The following is a 15,516-nucleotide window of genomic DNA, read 5'->3' on the forward strand; positions in this document are numbered from 1 at the left end:
ATGTCGTTATAGTATAAAAGTGCTTGTTTATTAACGACAATTATACATAAATGCCGCAGGTAAATATACTACAGCGGCGTTTAATTAATGCCGGTATATTGTTTGGAATTCTACCGTTTCGTGGCATTTATCTATAAACGCCGGGATATAAATCTGTTTTAGTTATTTGGCGGCATTTGTAGGTAAACGCCGCTAACATTAGTTTTTTTTTTTTTTTTTTTAAATCAGTTTCATATACTACTTCCATCCACATTAATCCAGTCACCTGTTTCATATATAATATACATCCATCCACTTAAAACAGTACTTTAAATAATGCCCAACATCTACTAAATATGAAATGTACGTATCAAAAGTACTTAAAGGAAGTTCAAAGTACGTAGTACATCCATTAAATATGAAATAAAGAACAGTATCAAAAGCACTAAAAGGAAGTTCAAAGTACTAGCTACAAGCACTAAACGTAAAATAACGAACAATAACAAAAGTACTAAAAGGAAGTTCAAGGTGCTACATCCACTAAATATGTTCAACATCAATTTCAGCCTTGACTTGGACAAGAGAAAAGATAAGCCTAAAAAAATTTCATCAACACCACCACCCACTTGGGACCACACCAATTCAACTGCATGTTGTCAATTTCTGCATATGAAGTTTTCTACATCTCATTACTTCAAGTCCGACTGCTATCCCAAGAATGAAAACTGCAATAAACACTGCAAGAGACAAAACAAGTAAAATCATAATCATTAATCTCATGGTAAGTAACAAATATAGCATACAATCATTTGACATCACTACTGCTCAAGTCCTAGTGGGACTAGGACAGATCAAACCCCACCAAAATAGGAATCATATGGATGAACAGAAAACAGTTCAAATTGGCCTACAGGAAATTGAATTATGTGATCAATCTCAGGCCAAATAGATCAGTAAAATATGCATGGTCTATACGAAATCAATCTTGGAAGATTGCCTAAACGAGAGGCAATACTCCATGTACTTCCATCTTCCAAATAAGAGAGAGAGATTATCCAAAATGATAGATAGCCTTATCCAAAGAAAATAATAAATGGCTGAAAGGTTTCATACATGGTCATGATGAACATGGTCAACATTTTAGCCCTTGGATAGGAATACTCAATTCTTGTGTGTCTATCCGACGGTTGAGGTATTGATCACATTTCATACACGACCATATGTGAAAACCAGTCCCTAATAAAAAACAACAGCATATTTTACTAAAAGACTAACTCTAGAGATAGAGATAAGATGGAGATAAGTTGGATTGCTAACATCAAGCCTATTCTAGCTCAAGTTAAGAGAAAATAATAAATAAGAAAATAAATAGAAAACAACTACTAAGACACCAACTTAACATTTTGATGAGGTGGCCTTACAGCATATAATCTTATCATTGACAAAATTAGCGAGATCAAAATCCCTTCAAATGCAGTGCTATTCTCAAACCTGTGAGATTCAGTGGGAGATATGCTTGTGACATGATCACACATAAGTAATAAAACCAGATTTTCAAAGAATTTTAACAACAAAGAATCAAGGGATCAGATTCAGGCAAAATTCTTGTCAAAGGCTCAAATTGGATGGGACAATATAATATCAGAAATCAGGCTTAATCCAATAGTCAGATTCTTAGGATCTAAAGATTACTACTTGAATAAGGAATTCTCAAATCTAAGAATCGATAGAAGGTTCAGACAAACCAGATTATAGATTGATTTCAGTATCAAATAACAAGCCATTAAGATAGTAAATCTTCAACAATGGCTTTGGTTGCTTAATCAATAGCACTAATAGCTCCTTCAAGGCTAAGAATAACAACCAAACAATCACTAAAAATGAATAACTGAGATAGACTAAACTCATGGTTAATTGTAAATTCCAAACTCTACTTGATAGGTCAGAGAAAAAGGTTTACCCGCATGCATTGATGTCAAAATATAGGCTAGCTTATGAAATGGCCCTCAATTATCAGCTGTTCAAATGAATAGGTGAGAAAATTAGTATATATAGTACTTAAGACCGATAAAGAAACCAACAAAATTTTACAATTTTCTAACTTACATAAGTTAACTGAACTCTGTGAACTACCTCTATTGGCCATCAACATTTGGGTGATAATATCTAGTTGGCGCTTCATTGCATCCATTTCTGTCAAATTTTCTGCCAACTTTTCTGTCAAATTGGCAACTTGTTCCTTCAATTCTCTAACTTCTCTTTGTGATTCTTCTTGTGATCTTCTTTTCTCAATTTTTCTTTTTGTGGTGCCAAAATCAGTTGGCCTTACACCCAGGCCCGCACTGTGCACTCGACCATGTGAATCAGAGCCAAACAAATTCTCGAATTGCTCATTTTGGACATCTCTATTTTCTCTCATTTCTGGGGGTAGTTCCTCCAATTTCTCATCAAGATTGTTCTGAAAACCAATGTAAAACATATTAACGGTGGAATAAAAAATAGCATACATTCTAACATGCAAATGCTTATACCATATTGATACAATCTAATCCTATTTCAATGCAGTATTTCAAGATGCTTTTGATCCAATATAATGTGCAACTTTTATTCAAGCTATTCCTTATACAAAAAAGAACTCAAATAGGCTTCTTGTTGCATTTAGAAGGCTAAGAATTTCTAGCAAGGGCAAAGACAGCAAACAAAAACAAAAGAAGAACTGAAGAATAAAGTAAACAAGTGAGAATAATAAGAAACTTATAGAACATACAAGTTAACAATACAATGGTTGTTTCTCCATCCTTTGAGGTTGGATGTTAGAAAGGGTAAGATTCAATTTGGTGGCTCCTGCCATCAGTAGTACATACATATTGGTGAACAAAATCAGCAGCTCCTGCCATTAGTTATACATACTTATGGTAAGAAGGTTTCGTCCATATTAAACCCAACCATCACTTTATTCCACGGTTCCAAAAGTCGGTTAACCTTTTGGGATTGATGTGTGGTTTGTGTGATTACACTTCACTTTATTGTTGTTTCATCAAAAAAATAAAATAAAATCCAACCATCACTGAACCAACTACCACCAGTCCCAGAGGCCACAGACATCATCTCTCCCACCACAATCAAACACCATAGTAAGTAGAACAGCAGTATTACACAAACCTAATACAATCGAACACCATGAATGATCCAATTTCATCAACACCATACGCCATAGTAATCACCATATATAAGCATTTTTTTTCATAAATACTTAATATGATATCTCTCGCAGCCTGATCTATGATGGTGCCATCTCTCCTTGTGTGGGTTTACTTAAATATCTGTACTCTAGAAGGTGGCTCACCATCAGGGTTTTCAGCAATCTGAACAAATAGATATGCGAGTTAGATCAAATAACTTCACAACAATTTATGATATTTACCAACTAGCTATGTGTGAAATGTGCATAAGAAACTTACTAAATTATGTTCCACTTGTGCAAAGGACATCCTACCAGCTGTCTGAGACATAACTTAGTTTCGATCTGCTCTCTTTATTTTTTGTAGATTTATTCTATCATACATCAAATCCATCATTAAAATATGATTCATAAATTATAAAACAAAAGGAAATTAGATCAATACATTGATTAAAAAAATCATATTACCTGCCAGGCCTCAGATGTCCACATCCCAATGAGGTATTCCCATTGGGTAGCTGGAATGTCTATGGGATCAGTAGGACGAGGGGCATCAAATAGATTAGGATATTTTTCCTCTGTGACTTTGTGCAGTTCTGCTTTGAAATCCCGCCATGAGTGACCCAATTTCATCATCACAATACGCTGGGCCTTGTCTGCTACATTATATTTTTCTTATTAAACAAAATGAATTAGTATGAGTCTAAACTAATCAACAATCACTACATACCTATGCATTATTAGGTCCTTTATATATTGATTATAAGATGTAATGTCACCATACCTTAATCCTATTCCATGCATCTTCTTTGTGATATCGTGGAACCAATCTCCAATCATTATAGTTTAATGGTAGAGATGTTGGGATCCTGGCAAGAATACCAGTGAATGTGGCCACTTCAGATGCGTTACTGCCAACCACTTGGTCAAAATTATTTAACTGAAGATCTTTCTTATCAGTACTTGGCCTATTAAGGACTCGAATGGCTCTTGTAAAACCTCTCTTACGCTCTACAATTAAAAAATGCAATGTTATTAGTGACCAAAATGGTGTTTATTTAATGTAATTAGCGTAATTATTATGTATTCAAACTAGAAATTGAAGGTCAAACTTCTAGATGATGATGATGAACTAGAGCCCCCGGACCCCTGGTGCTCATCCATCTCTTGGTGCCCATCCATCTCCTGGTGCTCATCCATCTCCTAAACCTGCAATGGAACAAGACCTCTTTTCCATAAACCATCTAGTCAGGATGCAATATTGCAATTGAATTCTAGTTAATTAGAGCAATCAAGTCCATAGTGTTTAAGCTTGATGTTGTCACTGTCAGATCTTTGATTCACGGCCTATCTCTCCTAATGTCGTGACCCCATTCCCCCACTGTTCCCCTTTGTTATTCCTTGTTTTAATGCCCCATTTGGAACTGTCTTCTTTTTCTCCACCCCCCCTCATTGTTGCTGCTTTCTTGTTCTTTTAATTTTCTGCTTTACAGTGAAGGTAATGGACAGAACTACAACTTTATGGAAGCTGTTCACTAACTGTAGCCCCTAAAATCTAAGTGGTATTTTTTTTACTACCCTGTTCTTTAATTCCCTTTCACCTATTTTATGCTATAATTTTTCTGTGTTGGCAGTGTTGCTGTCTTGACATGAATTTTGGCTGAAATTCTTGCTATGCTTAATTAGTCTTACAATTTTTAGGATTCTTGAAAGTTCATGCATGCTAGAATTTGACTTAGTGTACACCCTCCCCCATAATACAGACCCCAACCTACCTCGCTAGTATTTGGGGTCAATATCAGTTTCTCTATGGCAAAATGAATATAAAACAATCAATCCACAATTGCTGTGGTAACATACTTATAGTGGGAATTGCACCAACTACAAATTTTCAAAGAAAAGTGACAAAATGAGAATGAATTTGCAAACCCCAAATAAATCGCCACATATAAGAGAAATCCAAACTCAAAGAACCAGAAATGTGATTAATAAACAACACTTTGACACCCACTTTAGTAGAAAATTTTTCTGATCTAGTAAGAGGGCAAACATAATCATCTAAAATATAATAAGCTCTTAAAAGAATGCGTAATATGTTTACCAAAAAAAAAAGAATGCGTAATATAGCCTCAGATACATAAGATTAAAAAATAGAAGAAATTTAAACATTCCAACATCCATCTACAATTAAATCGCTAACCTTAGAATATAAAGGGTATGGATGAATAGAAGTAGGAACCATAATATTGTTCAGAGATGGTATCCAACGATTCTCCCATATTGAAATATCCCTTCCTACCTTCAACTCGAAAACTTTTGCGATATTGTTCGTCTATTCTATATTGGAGATCCTTTTTTCCTAAGAGTTGCCTCATTAAATAAAGACTGATTGTGGAAGTATCTAGCTTTTCAAATAGATGTACATAAAATAGAAGGGCTTTTTTAGAAGGCGATATGGCAAATTAAGGAGAAGAGGCTAGTTATGTATAGAAAACATAAAAAAGCAATAACCCAACCTTAGAATTTTGGCTTACACATGGCAGACAAAGAGATAGGATACCATTTTTTTTGGGGGGGGGGGGGGGATGAAATAAGAGACAGTAGTCACAACATTTTTTGAAAAGCAGAATTGATAGAATCAAGGATCCTACACATTGAGGTAACAAAAAGCAAGATATCCAATAGGTTGGACACTAGTTTAACACATATTTAATTAACATACCTCTAGCAGATTGTCTTACTCTATTAACAATCTGCTCCTAGTTTGCCTGATTTCTAACCTCTATAGCATCCAATTGAACATTGTTTAGTTGAATACATGCAACCTATGATTTCTATTGTTCATTGCTCACTGTTATTGTTGTCCCGCGAATGTACGTGCATCATGTATGCCGCTGCCCCCCCCCCCCCCTAACTAGACAGTCCTTGAGAGTGATTGTGCCTACCTTAGGTTAGCATGTTATCCTTGTAGGAAATTTTAGCATCCATCAGGTACATCTGGGTTTGGATTTTCAGGCTTGAAAGCCATGAAATAACGCAATAATATGTTGTTTATTGAAGAAGCCTAAGATTGTGTTACCATCACTATATCCGGTTGATTCCTCTCCATTGGTTAGCAAATCTCGTCCCGTCTCATTTCTATATGGAGTTTATTTAAAAAAAGTATCTTAATAGGAATTATACCTTGCATATATAAATTTAAGGAATGACATTCTGTATCATTAGTAGACAATGGAGAATAAATGCATATAGAATAGAGAGAGAGAAAGAGAGAGAGAGAGAGAGAGAGAATATAGATCAAATCTTTCCGCCCACCATAATCTACGACTAACAACGCCTAAACAAGATTGCAAATGACTACATTTTTACCATGGATTCCTACATTATAGGGAAGAGCATTTACTTTAAAGGGAAGTCCTAGAGCTACTAGGGATATAAGTAGCAGAACTAGAAGTAAAGGAATTGAATAGACTTCTTTAGAAATATTAATAGAATTTCAAAGAGGAAGATAAGTGGAACTTGTGTCTCAATTTATAGCTAAAAAGAGTGCAGTAACTAGAGAGATATAGAGATAGAAAGCAAGCCGTAAATTGATCTAGAACAGGAGTATGCAGTTTAGAAAAAGTAACAATAAAAATTAGGAGAAGAAGGATTGAAGAGAGAACACCTGATTTGCAGTAGAACTCAGATAGGAGAAGAAAAGCAATTGACCTTCTGGAATACCAATCCCGTATCAAAAAAACTTCAAATTCTATGATCAAATCATGTCGAACTAATGGTGGATCCGTAGATATACATTTATATAACCTTTTGAAACTCGTAATTAGACTCATTAAATGACTCCTTATCACTTCCACAAACAAACATGACTTGTAGACTCAAAACAGAATACTATCTAAGCTAAAAGTATCCTCATCTAACTCAAATACTTAAGACACTAATCTCATGTACTATTTCAGCCCACTTTATATGCTTCTAGGTAAGGCCTAATGCAACAAACAACAAATAAACATCCATCCCAAGGCCCATAGAACCCTTCCATGCCCCAAAATAAAGTCCTCCTAATTCCTCAACTCTATTCCTTTAATTTTCTATTGACCTTGATCTGTTCCTCTTTCCTCTTGTGAGGTTTATGAAAAGGACACCATAGTGTTTCTCTCATGATCTTTATCTCTGTTGTCCTCCTCCTCCACACTTGTATGCAACACAAAATAATAAAATGAATTTAAAGCATAGTAGAAGAGAGGCAGGTGTGTAGTCAATCCTGAAATCCCTTCATTCAAAAAGCTAAATCCCGTAAGAAGGCAACCTTTTTCTCCTTTGCTACTCAATAAAAGACAAGTTAAGCACTTGAAGCCAAAACAGTCAGTTCGACAATATTCCATGGAGCCTTGGATTAATTATTATATAAACTAAAGAAGAAGAAATTTCCCAACTACTCTAGTACCAAAGAAATCTCAATTCGACAGAAGGGAAATCTTCTACACCAATGCCGTCCAATTCTAGTGCTTAGCCTACGCAACGCATGCTATTATTTAAATAAGAGAAACACTGAGGGGTCTTCCAAGTTTGAAATCTTATTATACGTGGTTATAGTAATCCAAAATAATTAAAAATAGAAAAAAAAAACAAAATTCAAACAGAAGTTGCAGAGAACTGATCAGCATTAATTCTTTCACGCCCAAATCCAAGTTAGATTTGGTCTTTCTTAGAGGTTCCAATGGGCGAGGGTGGGTCGTGTATCCGAAGAGAGAGAGACAGAGACTCAAACATACCTTCTGAAGCCCCAAATCCTCCACAGATGTTGCAGCGGGAGAATGCCAAGCTTCTCTAGCACAAGCTTCTTCTGAACCCCCAAATCCTCCACAGATGTTGCAGCGAAAGAGTGCCAAGCTTCTTCTGAAGCCCCAAATCCTCTACAGATGTTGCAGTGGGAGAGTGCCAAGCTTCTTCTGAAGCCCTAAATCCTCCGCAGAGGTTGCAATGGGAGAAACATTGAAAGAAATTTGAGAGAGTGTGAGAGATTTGAGAGTTGATAATAAAGGGACGGTTAGCGGGAGTGAGAAGAATGAGAGAGATTTGAGAGAGTATCGACCATGAGCGCAGAGGAAAGAGCGGGAAGAGTTTGGATTTTGGTGGGAATGGAAATATTATGCGGCGTTTCACAATAAATGTCGTTATATTGCACTCATCCTTCACCACCGTCGTAAACGCCGTGGCAGCCGAATATAAAAATGGATATATTCCGACGTTTTCTAGCAAATGCCATTGTAAATAAACTTGTTACGACATTTTACTAAGAGTGCTGTTGAATTTGCACACCAACAACAGCGTTTTGTAAGAAAGGCCGCAGATTAGAATTGTTTAATGGCGTTATGCTCTAAACGTCGTTGTAGTGTGAGATAAAAAGGCATTTATTTATAACGCCGTCAATTAGCCTATATATGACGACTTTTCAAAATAAATGCCGTTGAATATGCCTCTATGACGACATTTTTAAACAACGCCGCCATATCTCTCGTGCTAAATGCAATCATTGATGTTTTTTCTTGTAGTGAATAGGGCTACACCAATTGGGTCCTAGGCCCTAATCCTAGGTGGGTACTCCATTTTATATATTTCATTAACCCAAACCTTCCAATAACTATGCAACTCTTCTTTTTGATCCTTGAAAGGAGCACCATCTTTGGGAGGAAACTTAATATGAGCCACATTCCGAGGGAACAAACCCCCTATCCCGTGGTGGATCCTCACAGTTCACAATGTTCTGTCATCAAACCACATGCCATATACATCATAACACATCAAACACCATCAATACACATCACCAATTGTACTAGAATCTGTGCAAAAATTATGGAAATGCCCTTGAGCTTATAAAACACTACCAAGACATGCTATAACATATTGTATCATGTCCGACACATCTTCAACACATCAAAAACAAGTTGTAACCTTTTTTACACATTAGATACATACTGTGCCACATTAGAACTTAGGAAATTACCAGAATGCCCCTAACATTTAAAACACAATGAAATGAACCCAAACACCTGTGAAATGAGCCCAAACACTGGAAAAACACATTGAACACCTCAACCAACACATTGTTCCCAACAATGACAACATACAACTATTCCAAATGCCTAATAGTTGTCACATGGCAAATGCTAATTGGATAAACGAAAACTATTGAATGATATGAGGACACCAAACATGTACTGGTCAGAGTCAAGTTTGGGGATATAATTCAATTGTATGACCTATTTTTTATTGCATATCATGCCTTGTATTTTTAATGGTTCAAAAATTTTAAGCAAGACTAAGAATCCAACGCTTCTTGCCAGAATATAATTGTTGTACTTAAAATGGATTGCTTGCATGGACAATGATTATTTTGACTGTTTATGCCCATGGCTTCCCATCCAAATACTCTCATTATTTACCGATCCATGTAAAGGTGTCAATTCTGAACCTGAGCCCATAAATTAAACCAAAACTAACCGTTTCAAACTAAACCAAACCATTAATAATTGGTTCGATTTTGGTTTTAAAGTCTAATAATAGTTTCATTTCAATTTTAATCAAAAAACCATTAGTTGCAAACATCGTTAAATCAGTAAATCAATTTAATATTATAAATTACTTATTAAGAAAGAAGATTAAGATAGGGAGACAGAGAATAAGGGGGAGTGACTGAGACTGAGAGAGACGAAGAGTTTTACCCTCTCTCACTATTTTTACTGTTTTGTTTTTGTCAAATTTGATGGACTTCTACACATTCTTAAAATCCTTTGGAAAGAGGTTGTAAAGAGGAAACCGATTAGAAATCAATTAAGACAATTAGGTTAACAATCGGTTTTGGATTGAAAAATTGAAACCAATTAATAAGTAGTTTGATTTCGGTTTATGTTCATTACATCTCAAACTGAATTGAAACCAAACTGATTACACCCTTAGATCCAAGGTTTTAGGAGATCATTGATATAGCCGGAACCATGATCAGATTGTCCGATCTGATTCGTATTGGATTGTTATGGACCCTGAATGATCCAACCTCAAAGTGTCGATCTTTAAATCTTTGATTTGAATTGGCTCCGATGTCTCAATTGCATGAAAGTACCATTTTCCCAAAGAACAACTACCACAAATGCTAAAGCTGCTCCAGTATATGCAAGGACTAGGCACAAGAACACAATTCGTTCATCAGAAGTTTCTCTGTAAGAATCGCGGGTACGATTCGACGGAAGCGAATTCGAATCGTTGCAACCGATGGGAGAAACCATTCAAAACTCATAACAAAACATAGGGTATCGATCGTTACTTAAGTTTCACAAGTGCAAAGCCTCCATGCGATCTTAGCCCTTTCGCAACGAGTCCCACGCACATGTACAACTTTGCGTTTCCTTAAATGCAAGCTCCTCCACAATCAATTGGTTTTTGCCAAAACCCTAATCACAGACTAGTAGAGAAGGAAATTGGAGAAGATGAAAAACCTCAATATTATTTTGAGAGACCGTACCAGGGTTTTCACACTATATCTATATATAATACAAAACCCTATTACTAAGTGATGGGGTAATTACCAAATTACCCTTGGGTTTTCCTAGTGGGAATCGGAATCCAATTCATTCCTTTTCCAACAATCTCCTCCATCCTAATATGAGATATTATCTCGTATGAGGATCCATCACGAAAAGAATTCATGATCCAAGTGATGTACATATAAGTTGGACTTAAAGGAAAGGGGTAGGATCCCATTGGGATTCCACCTAGCATGCCATGTGTCTTAACTGAACTGTATTCCAAACACAGGGTTAACCAACATAAAAGCTGCCAAGCAGATATAACAATCAATACCCAAAGCAAGTAGTAAATACATGCATTAGTCCCCCACTGAGCAATATCGCATGGTTCAATATAGGGCATATATAAAATACTGTCAAATCCCCAATGAACCGAGATGCTATGGTAGAAATTTCATAACCTTGATTGGAGAGAGAAAACATTTTCAAAAAGGCTCTAGAAAATAGAAAATAGTTTTATATACATAACTATAAAAACATTTTCAAGCCACAAGAAAATGTCATCGGATCCGGGTTTTCGTCCAATCTATCATAGACTATCTCTCTCTTCGATATTCTCCCAAAAGAATGGGCAGTGGATTCCTTGTTGGGCATCTCTTTCGACTACAGCCAAACACCATGAATCCAGCGTACTGATATATAGCTAGAGAGACATCAACCTTTGGTACACTAAAACGCATAGTGCGTGACTGCATCAATAAGGACCCCTCAGGTCCAGGGACTAATCGTGAACTACTTAAGAAAATTTCATTTTTCTTTTAAACTGATAGTATCACCACATGTAAAACTCTCGAGTGATCCAATTCAATGTACACACTATATGTACACTCACACTTGCGCCTTGGAATCAACATTCCTAAGAACACAAAGTGTGACCACCATATAAGACAGGGTGTCCAATCTCGTCCCTAGTGGTGAAAAATTTTAGGTAAACAAAACCTATGGACAAACTGAGCTCAATATGATCATGCCAATCATAATAAATTAAATACTTTAATTTAAATAATCAAGTTTGTACATCAAAGCCAATCTCCCATAAAAATAATGCCCATGTTCTTAACATGTTTCTTAAATACAATAGGTGACAAACCCTTTGTCAAGGGATCAGAAATATTATCTCATGAATCAGGTGATAGTTCTATTTCACATGTCTGTTACTTTGATGAGCTCTAGATTCCTTTGCTTGTGCCCTAGCTCCCTTGTTATTGCATAATAATGCAATGGGACGCTCGACTAGCTCAGGTTCCACCCCTAGGTCGGTAAGAATTTCTTGAGCCAAACACCTTCTTTGGCTGCCTCACTAGCTGTCAGGTATTTGGCTTCAGTTGTGGAGTCGACTATTGACTTCTGTTTGGCACTCCTCCAAATTATGGCTCCACCACCCATCATAAAGACCATCCCTAATGTAGACTTCTTGTCATCTTTGTCAGTCTAGAAATCTAAGTCTGTATAACCCATAACTGACACCTAATCACAACCTTAAACTAGGAAGTAATCCTTGGTCTTCCTTAGATACTGAAGGATCCCTTTGACAAGAGTCAAATGCTCTTGCCCTGGATTGGATTGATAACAGCTCACAATCCCTACTGTATGACAAATGTCTGGCCTGGTGCACAACATGGCATACATGAGACTCCCTACAACAGAAGCATAAGGGATTCTCTTCATATCCTCAATATCCTCAACAGATTGAGGACACTATGACTTAGAAAGACCGATTCCATGCCTCTGAGGAACATTTCCTCTCTTGGAATCCTGCATGTTGAATCTATTCAGCACTTTGTCAATATAAGTGGACTATGATAAGCCTAACATCCTCTTCTTGCAATCTCTCACAACCTTTATCCTTAGGATGTAACTGGCTTCACCTAGATCTTTCATTGAGAATGTCTTGGATAACCACATCTTTATAGATGAAAGTAGTCCCACATCATTCCCAATGAGCAATATATCATCCACATAGAGGACACGGAAACACACGCCATTCCCATTGATTTTCTTGTAAATGCATGGCTCATTAATGTTTTGTTCAAACCCAAACTCCTTGACAGTTTGATCAAAACGGATGTTCCAGCTCCTAGAAGCCTGTTTTAGTCCATAAATGAACCTCAATAATCTGCATACCTTATTTTCTTCTCCTGGAGAAGAAAAACTTTCTGATGGATCCATGTATATGACCTCATCTAAATGTCCGTTAAGGAAAATGGTCTGTACATCCATCTGCCATATCTCATAATCATAGTGTGCAGCGATCGATAATAGAATTCTAATGGATTTAATCATTGCCACTGGTGAGATGGTTTCATCATAATCAATACCCTCTTTCTGAGTGTGTATTCCTTCGCCATCAATCTTGCTTTAAAACGTTCCACTTTTCCATCTACACCTTTATTCCTCTTGAAGATCCACTTGAATCCAATGGGCTTTACGCCTTGAGGTGGATCCTCAAGAGTCCAGATGTGGTTGGAGTTCATAGAGTCCATTTCAGAGCGTATTGCTTCCAACCATTTTGCAGAATTAACATCCTTTAGAGCCTCAGAGTAAGTATAGGGATCTGTGTTCGAAGCATCAGACACCTTGTGGAACTCTTCCATTTTTTGATCTACTTCAGTAAGAATATTCAAACGAGTTGGAGGCCTAATAGACCTCCCACTACGTTGAGGGTCTTGAGGTTGTTGTTCCTCAGTGCGTATGTCGACTGAAGGTACTACAGGTGCAGAAGATTCTTGGTCATTAATTACTTCTTTAATGACTACTGGATCAGATTTACAAGAAATCATATCATCCTCCAGGAATGTTGCGTGTTTACTTACTATAACCTTCTATCCAACAAGGTCATAAAAGTAATATCCAATATTACTTTTAAGGTATCCAAGAAATAGCATCTATCGGTACGAGATTCCAACTTGTTTGTCTACTGCTTACGTACATGTGCAATGCAGCCCCATACCCTAATATGTTGTAGATTGGGTTTGTGCCCATACCACAACTCAAAGGGTGTTTTGGGTACAGATTTTGTTGGCACTCTGTTCAATGTATAGATTATAGTCTCCAAGGCGAAACCCCAAAACGATAAAGGTAATTCTGAATAACTCGAACCATATCCAATAGGGTTCGGTTTCGTCTCTCAAAAACACCGTTCTATTGAGGTGTTCCTGGGGCCATCAACTGAGATACAATCCCAGCAACTTTCAGATAGTCTCTGAACTCATCTGATAAGTACTCTCCTCCTTAATTTGATCTGAGGCACTTGACAAAATTACCCAATTGCTTTTCAACTTCAACTCAGAACTCTTTGAACTTTTCAGAGGTTTTCGATTTGTGGTACATTAGGTATATGTGTCCATATCGAGAGTAATCATCAGTGAAGGTTATGAAATACTCGTAGTCATACCTCGCTTGAACGTTAATGGGTCCACATACATCTGAATGTATCAATTCTAACAAATCTTTAACCCTCTTGCCCTTATTGGAAAAGGGCTTCTTGATCATTTTTCCTTGCAAACATGATTCACAGGTTGGATAAGGTTCTACCTTTAGACTATCTAAAGGACCGTCCTTTACCAATCTGTTTATCTTGTCTACTCCAATATGACTTATCTCAAGTGCCAAAGATAAGTTGAATTGTCTTGGGCTGATTTTCTTTTAATAGTAATATTGGAGATTTCATTTACATCAAGAACCGGTTTGAAGAGTTATAATTCATTATCAAGGAAGCCAGTAGTACCATATGAACCATTTAACCGAATAGAGTTCCAAACTGAAAAGTATATCCATCCAAAACTAGCTTCAAAATAGAAACAATATTCCTCTAAAAACTGAGAACATAAATACAATCTTTTAAATCGAAAAAAGTATTATCAAAACGTAAATAAAAATCTCCAATGGCCTTTGTAATGGCCTCTGCCCCGATACCCATTCTGAGACGAACCTCATCCTTACTCAGCCTTCTTGTCAGCTTGAACCCCTGCAACATATTGCAAATGTAGGTGGTAGAACCAGAGTCCACCAACCAATTGTTAAATGGTTCTTCTAAAAAATTCGACTCATAAAGGAAAAAAGTTTCAGAAATACCTTCTTCCGGCTTCTTTTTCAGAGATGCCAGGAAATCACGACAGTTCCTCTTCTAATGTCCCTCCTTTTTGCAATAAAAGCAAGGTCCCTTTTTAGTTTTTTTGCTCTTCTGAATTCCTTTGGATTCTACCTTAGGGGTCTTACGCTTGTTGATCTTCTTCTTCTTCTTACCCTTAGGCTTAGAAGAAGAAGGTTTTTGTTCTGTTGTTAAGACCTCCGCTTTGCTTTTCTTTGATGCTGCCTCAACTTCTTGCAACATATTGCCAGGCTTGGGAAGTTCTACGGAGATTCTATTCATGTTAAAATTGTTAATAAAAGATCTGTAGGTATCCTTAAGAAGAAAGTCGAGTATAACATCAGTCTTATATTCCAACTGGTGAGATGTTCCTAGGGTCTCAATTTCTTGGAATAAATTCCTCAACTTCATAACATGGTCAATCAATGGAGTCCCCGGGGTCAACTTTATACTGTGGATAAGCGAGACTAGATGATGGTGGGCGTGTCTATTCTACCTACCGTACAACTCTTTCAGCTCCTCTAGCATAGCTTTTGCCAAGGCAAGATCCTTGATAGAATCAGTGATGGTCTTATCAATAAAATTCAAAATAAGAAGCTTGGCCTTAGAATTATTCTGCCTGAACAACTCATAGGCTTTTATAAGTTTAGGGTTCTTGTCTTCTGGGTATTCAGGCTCAT

At 36.7% G+C, this 15,516-nt stretch overlaps 1 long non-coding RNA gene across 1 annotated transcript; it reads left to right on the top strand.

Moving 5' to 3' along the window:
- The first annotated feature begins 3,035 nt into the window (after positions 1-3,035).
- On the top strand, positions 3,036-13,723 carry LOC122656777. The gene is made up of 3 exons (XR_006332161.1): positions 3,036-3,128; positions 9,965-9,967; positions 13,712-13,723. It is a non-coding gene; the product is annotated as an uncharacterized LOC122656777 (long non-coding RNA).
- The last annotated feature ends 1,793 nt before the right edge of the window (positions 13,724-15,516 follow it).

This window comes from Telopea speciosissima, chromosome 3 (genome assembly GCF_018873765.1).
Source record: "Telopea speciosissima isolate NSW1024214 ecotype Mountain lineage chromosome 3, Tspe_v1, whole genome shotgun sequence".
Classification (NCBI taxonomy): Eukaryota; Viridiplantae; Streptophyta; class Magnoliopsida; order Proteales; family Proteaceae; genus Telopea; species Telopea speciosissima.